The sequence below is a fragment of the Ictalurus punctatus genome, unplaced genomic scaffold (assembly GCF_001660625.3).
Source record: "Ictalurus punctatus breed USDA103 unplaced genomic scaffold, Coco_2.0 Super-Scaffold_100060, whole genome shotgun sequence".
In the NCBI taxonomy this organism is placed as follows: Eukaryota; Metazoa; Chordata; class Actinopteri; order Siluriformes; family Ictaluridae; genus Ictalurus; species Ictalurus punctatus.
Window position 1 is genome coordinate 427,577 of NW_026521090.1, and position 7,952 is coordinate 435,528.

The following is a 7,952-nucleotide window of genomic DNA, read 5'->3' on the forward strand; positions in this document are numbered from 1 at the left end:
TGCACATAATTTAGTCTGCACATAGTTTAGCAGCTGTTTTAGAATTAAAAATGTCATGTATAAGTCTACATAATGAGTCTTTATTGGTCACATATGCAGTAGAGCACAGTGAAATTGTTTTCTTCACATACCCCAACATGTCAGGAAGCTGGGGTCAGAGCACAGGGTCATGATATGGTGACCTGACCTTCTGATCAGTAAACCAGAGCCTTAACCACTAAGCCACCTCTGCCCCAGTGGTGAGAGAAACATGAATGTCCATAGCATCTATTACTTCTTACCCCACTATTTGCCAAATAATACAAATATAGACTTATAAACACCGCTATTAAAAGCTTAATAAGAGAATACTGCAATTTTTGGGAAATTGCCGTTCCCGAGTTTGGCCACACGAGGGCAGTCATGTTCCATCCAGCACAACACACGCCGCCTAAAACAGAAGGTAGGTTGTAGGTATTTTACTATTACTACTACTACTTCTAATAATGACCTCAATCGAAGTAATTAAATACGTAATGAAAATTGTTGTCTATATAGCTGACCTCATTTTTCTACACAGTGAGTTAAAGGCGCACAACTATCAGAATCCCAGTTCATAATTGTGTTTGATTGGCCAAGTAGAATAAAGTGTGCGAGGAGTCCGACTCTTTTTGAGCTTATTGGACATTACGCATTGCTGTAATTATCTCATTGGCACTACTTAATTGCTCATAGTTTATTTGACGAATGCAACTGCTGCGACATATTTTGCCAATCTTAAGCTCAGCCGTCATTCTGGCGGCGCAGTTTTTGGTTGATGCATGACATTTAGGTTCAAACACAGTGTGTACATCGACTGTAACACAGATAGTGAAAATGGAAATGTGAAAAGAGAAGGCCAGTGATTAGAGAGAGAGAGAGAGAGAGAGAGAATGGGGAAGAAGAAGACGTTAGCAGGTGAAAAGCAGTGCCTAGTGTTTGTTTTAGAAAAAGAGAGCTATGTGTGACCGTTGGCGTTAGGCCCGCCTCCTCGCCTGTTCTCAACTAGGTCCTGTCGAGTGTGGATAAATAGGTGGGCGCTGCGCGAGAAGTTTTATTGAGTGACTTGACTTCGGGAGCAGCATCATGTCTGGAAGAGGCAAGGGTGGTAATTAATACTCTCTTTTTGCAAGTGGTATCCTCGTTCGTAATTTGAAACTAAAGACTTTAACGACATCAACAACAAAAACACCTTTGACAAGGTGATAATTATCGCCACCCGGGGTTCGGTATGTCACCCCGTGTGGCCTCCTCGCCGTCGGCGGGGAGGCACTGGGTCAGACTACGTTACAGTGGAGAAGGAGAAGCGCCAGACAGGGCTGAAGTCGGAGTAAACCTTTTAAGTAGTCAATGGATATCGACTACAGATGTATACTCTTTTATTGCAATGCTTAACAGAAAAGAGTATGAAATATGTTTTACCAAAGAAACAGGCACTTCAAACATTTTCTCAAATTTTTAATAATAATACAGGAAGTGAATTCTGGAAAAACTGGGAGATGACTACATCAGCTCCCCAAGACATAAAGAGCATTGTAGTAAAGTTTTGGACTGGGAGAATCGCTGACTCGGATGTAGAACGATACCTCTTAAGGTTTGGTGAGATACTGAACCCTGTTGACAAGCCGCTGGACCAGTTCGGGATATGGTATGGAGTCAGGAGATATAAAATAAAACTCAAGAAAAACCCCGACGGAAGTATATTCCAGATACCAAACTCCATTCCATGGGACCATACAATGGAACGATTACATACCCCGGCCAAACAAAGCGATGTTTTATATGTAACGATTCCGACCATCAGGCAAAGGACTGTGAGAAAACAAAGTGCTGGAAATGCGGAAGCTTTGGCCACAAAGGAAAGAGTTGTAGAAATACACAAGTATGTAATTTATGTAATGAAACTGGGCATATATATTTTCAATGCCCAAATTCTTACAGCTATAAACTAAGAATGCCGAAAAATCAAAAAGACATTGACCAGAATGCAACACAAAACGCACATAACACAGAGACCAAAACAAACGATAAAGAGGATAACAACTGGGAAGAAAATAAACTACACACAAGTGAGGACGACTCGACATCTGGGAGTGACTCAAGCAGCACCGATACCAGCGACAGCGAAGACAGCGAGGACTCTGAGAGCAGCGCCGAATCTCTGACCCCGGAAGGGAGACGGAAGACACCGGAAGTACCTGCTGGAAGCAGCGGAGCATCTCCGCCCAGTCTTTCGTCTGTGGAGAGACGGCAAGCATCGGAGTTTCCTGCGCTATCAGCTGTAGGAAGTCGGCGAGACTCGGATCGGCTCAACCCCGGAAGGAGGTCTACAAGCCCCAGAGGAGCCTACGTGCTCAGAGGGAGAGACCGGAGCGACCCAGATTATTTCTACACCTGCAGGAAGCCTACAGGGCCGAGAGGAGTCATCGCATCCAGCTGGTGAAAGTGGAACAACTCGGACAATCGCCGACAACACAGGTGACACTGCGGACACTCCCACGCTGGCGAAAGGTAAAAACACTTTAGACCTATCCATATAAACGCCAAAGGCGAAAGAGGAATTCTCCTGGAAATGTTGACAATGCAAAAAAGGTTAAGGAATGATGTATATCGCCTACTTTTCTTCCCTTTTTTATGACACAATGTCTTTGATTTTAACTTCAATTCCTATATCATTTAAAAAGGAATGTGATATATGTCTGCAGGAATTAGGTTAAATGATGTGGATAATGTTGAGAAAATGTGGACTAATGGACACGCAATAATATCTATCGGAGAAGATCCTTCTCTTAATTTTTATGGTTTTTTCAAATTTAACTGTTGCCACATGTAATGTTAGAGGGATTCAGGCAAAAATTAATCAAGTAAAAAGTTAAATATATTGAGTGGAGAACATGTTTGATATTTTATGTATACAAGAGACCAGATTAAGCAGTTTTGCAGACGTACAGGACGCTCAAAGTCTATGGATCAAAGGTCCTTCAATCTTTTCAATAGGCGAAAGTAAAGCTGATGGTATTGCGACCTTATTTTATAACAATAAATTTAAAATAATTAAGAGTCGTGAAATAATTCCTGGTCGATTAATGTTTTATAGATGTGTTTTATTGCACAAAAAAAATTAGAGTAATAAATGTATACACAGCACAGGATACTGTTGGTAAAATCCGGCTTTTTAAAAAGCTTAAATGCTCCTGTGCGTCGGTTTCTATACCATTGTATGCGGTGATTTTAATACAATCACAGATGATAATGATAAAATTTCTTCCAAAATATGTAAAATTAGGAGAGAAGGTGGTGTCCTTAAATCTATAATGAATGAACAGCATTTCACCGACATATTTAGGACATTATATCCAGAGAAAGTGGACTTTACAAGGTTTGATAAAACATGTAAAACTAGGATTGACAGGATATATATTAATAATAATTTTGAGGCAAAATTTTATACAACAAAACTCTTGGTTGAGTCGGACCACTTGACAGTTATATGTGGCATGAGACTTAAAAATGAAGAAAGAAGAAACTATTGGAAATTAAACACACAAATCTTGAAAAGTCCTTTATTGATTATAGAATTAAAGGAAGAAATTAATAGGATTAAAACTTTAGATATCCTCACGACCAATTATTGTGATTTGTGGGAAGTTTTTAAGATCCAGATTAAAAAATTTCTTAAATACAAATGTCTATGTTTTAATAAAGAAAAAATGAGAAGTACAATACAATTATGACACAATATATAAACCTAAAACTGAAAATACAAGAGATGAAAGTGAGGAAAACAACTTAAAGGATTTGAAAAAAGAGATAGAAACTTTAAATAATGAGTTTTTACTGAACATTCAAGTCCGAGCAGGAATAATTTCCGATGAACTTCTAAATCAAACAAAAGCAATTTCACTATTTAATAAAAGGAAAGAAGCCCAATATATCGAAGCCATTAAAACAGATAATGGAACTATAGTAAAAAATCCTAAAGACGTCAGAGATGCTGTTCGGATCCTTTGTTCAAACATGTACAACTCAATTGAAATAGATAATAAACTCCTAAAAACCTTTTTGAATGTAAAAATAGTGTTGACCCGCCTTCCAAGAGCTTAGGTGAGGAAATAAAAGAGGCTGAGGTTGTTGATGCCATTAAACAATTAAATCTAAAAAAGTCTCCAGGGAAAGATGGTCTCCCGTCTGATTTTTATCATGCATGCGCCATAGATTTGGCTAAAATTATTAACGCAAGCCTTCAATGATGGGAATCGCTAGAGGTTACATGCATGACTCGTTCTATGAAGGCGTTTATCCTTGTTGTATAAAAAGGTGAATAATGAGTGATATCAACAACTGGAGACATCTCACCCTAATGAATGTCGATTATAAGATTTTTGCAAAGACCATTATGAACAGGATGAGTGACTATTTGGATGTAATAATAGCTAAACAACAAAACATGTGCAATAAAGGGAAGATTTTATGTGGGACAACTTGAACACATTAAGAGAACTAGTTTTTTGATAAAAATGGTGACAGTTTTTTACATTGTGGCTTTGGACCAAAGAAAAGCATTTGACTATATCTCAAGCGACTATTTGTGGGAGATTTTAAAACTGTATCAATTCCCTGAAAATTTCATAAACATGATTAAATGCCTTTATGTTAAATCGACGGTTGAAGTAAATGTTAACGGTTCTTTGACTGAACCATTTGAAGTTATGCGGGGTGTAAAGCAAGGGTGCCCTCTGAGTGCAGCCCTATATATTTTATCTATAAACCCACTTGTACAAAAAATCCAAGATGATCATAGACTTAAAGGTCTTCAAATAGGAAAGAACAGAGTCGTGATCTCTGCTTATGCTGATGACATAACTGTATTTGTGAAATCTAAACAAGAACTAGACATCATCTTTGAATATTTTAGCGAGTATGAGCAAGTCTCTGGAGCCTCCTTAAATAAAGCTAAAACGGAATGTGTCTGGATTGGAAATGAAAAAACAAATTTCCCATAGATGTCCCAGAAGTTCAGCAATTAAAGGTTTTTAGGTATATATATAGATAATAATGGCTGTGTCGACCATAACTGGTCAAAAAAAGAAGAAATAATACAAGATGAAATTGATAAATGGAAATCATGTAATCTAAGTTATAAAACTAGAATAAATATTATTAAAACTTTTTCTATTATCAAAAATACTGGTTTTATCATGCATCTTACCTCCGACAGAAGTTTGGGTAAAAAGACTTCATAAAATATGCTGTAATTTCATATGGGATACGACTCGTGAGGTTACAAAACGTGAGCTCCTTTTTAAGAGAAGGGAACTGGGAGGCCTTGGGGCTGTCGATATATCCTTAAAAACTAAAATAGCAGTGTGCAAAATCATCGCGAGTTGGTATTGCCAGGCAAACCGAATGGATAGGGAACATCTCTAACTGGAAATCTAAAAAAGGTCCATCGAGGAAAGGTATTCCGTATTATAAACTGATGTTTTCCGACTTCACTAACAAATTTAAAGATCTAAACATCGATTGGGTGAAAGACTCGAGCAAAGAAATATATCTTTTAATTGTTGATCGAGTTTATTGTAACCCTGTGGCTTTCAGAAATTGGAGGAAGACCAAAACAAAGAATGTCTCCAAAATTTACAGAATAAAATCCTATCTGAACACCTGAGAGATACAACTTGGTTAGTCGCTGTAAGAAGGCTCCCAGTAAGAGCGGTTGTAAAATGGAGCTGTTTTGTAAAAACCAGTAAATGCCCGATGCCTAATTGTAATGAAGAGGAAACACTCGAACATTTCCTGTTAGAGTGTTATCGCGCTAAAGAAACATGGGCTAAATTAAAAATCATTGGTCTCAATATAGAAATAAATATGAACTCAATTTTCTATGGCATTTTTAAAGAAAATTGCAGCAAGACTCAGCATGACTTCATTTGGTTCATAATATGTTTGACTAAATCTAAACTCTGGAAAACAAGGTCCAGAATGACTATAAATCAAACGTTTATATCCAGTGATGTTGTATTCAAGGACATTCAAAAAGAGCTAAGAAGACTTAAAAGCAGCACATCTTGGTTTTAAAGACTCTTCAGTGTGGGACTCTGTTTGCGTGTAATTGTACTTTGACTATGTAAGTTTTTTCTCTCCCTTTCTTTCTGAATATGACTTGTGTAAGATTGTGAATTTTGTATAATTTCAATAAAACTCATTAAAAAAAAAAAAAAGCAAGGGTGGTAAGGGACTCGGCAAAGGAGGTGCTAAGCGCCATCGCAAGGTGCTTCGCGATAACATCCAGGGAATCACCAAGCCGGCTATTCGCCGTCTGGCTCGCCGTGGTGGTGTAAAGCGTATTTCTGGTCTGATCTATGAAGAGACTCGCGGTGTGCTGAAAGTGTTCCTGGAGAACGTGATCCGCGACGCCGTCACCTACACCGAGCATGCCAAGAGAAAGACCGTGACCGCCATGGATGTGGTGTACGCCCTGAAACGCCAAGGACGCACCCTGTACGGTTTCGGCGGTTAAACGCTCTAACACCGAACGACGCGAACCCAACGGCTCTTTTAAGAGCCACCCACATGTCTAGAAAAAGAGCTCTTCCGTGTGGGGGGGGGCTTTTTCTTTCGTGAAGCATAAGGCATCAAACGCTGTACAGAAGTAGCGTAAGTGGTAGATCTATTTGTATTTTTTTGTAATAATTCTCTCTCTCTCTTTTTATATATATAATATATATATATATATATAAACTCCGTATATATTAAATATTGTATTATATATAATATCGTACAGTATACAATATTAGATACATATATATTAAATATTGTAACTTGTTTGATTAAAACAATTTAGAAAATGATTTTAGTAGAAATTCTATATTTCTCTTTCTCATACGCACGCATGCATGCAATATATATATAATATATATATATATATATATATATATAAGAGAGAGAAGTGGGGGAAGTCAAGTTTTTTCTGTTTTTTCAAGCATAAGGTATCAAACGCTCTACACAAGTAGAAAAAGTGATAGATAAGAACTATCTGTGTACATAAAAAGAGAATTTATTTTTGTTTTTTTTGCACACCATTTTTTTTTTATACATTTATATGCACAGTATTAAATATTATAACGTGTTTAAAATCAGTTACAAGACGGTTTTAGTAGAAACTTACTTCCGCGTTTCTTTCTCTCTCTCTCTCTCTCTCTCTCTATATATATATATATATATTAGAATGTGTGTGTGTGTGTATAATTTTTTTCAGGCCAATTGTTTTTTCATAGTGCACGTTGCACTGTAAATACAACGGCGGGAAGGGAAACAAAGCGTAGCGGAGGAGGGAGGAGCAGTAGGAGGCGCCATGCAGGAGGAGGTATCGAATTTGGCCAATCAAAAAAAGGTGTCTTGTGTGGACGTCATTAGCATGTGGGTCTGTAAATAGCGGGCGCGAGGCGGGCGTTAGTCATTTTCTGTTCGTTTATTTCGAGAGTAGCATTATGCCCGATCCAGCCAAGACGCGCCCAAGAAGGGATCAAAAGAAAGCCGTGACCAAGACGGCCGGCAAAGGAGGCAAGAAGCGCAGAAAGTCCAGGAAGGAGAGCTATGCCATCTACGTGTACAAGGTCCTGAAGCAGGTGCACCCTGACACCGGCATCTCATCCAAGGCCATGGGCATCATGAACTCCTTCGTGAATGATATTTTTTGAGCGCATCGCCGGTGAGTCTTCTCGTCTGGCTCACTACAACAAGCGCTCCACCATCACCTCCAGGGAGATCCAGACCGCCGTGCGCCTGTTGCTCCCGGCGAGCTGGCCAAGCACGCCGTGTCGAGGGCACAAAGGCCGTCACCAGTACACCAGCTCCAAGTAAAGCGCGTTACCGCCCGTCTTCATCAACCCAACGGCTCTTTTAAGAGCCACCCACTTTTCATACAAAGAGCA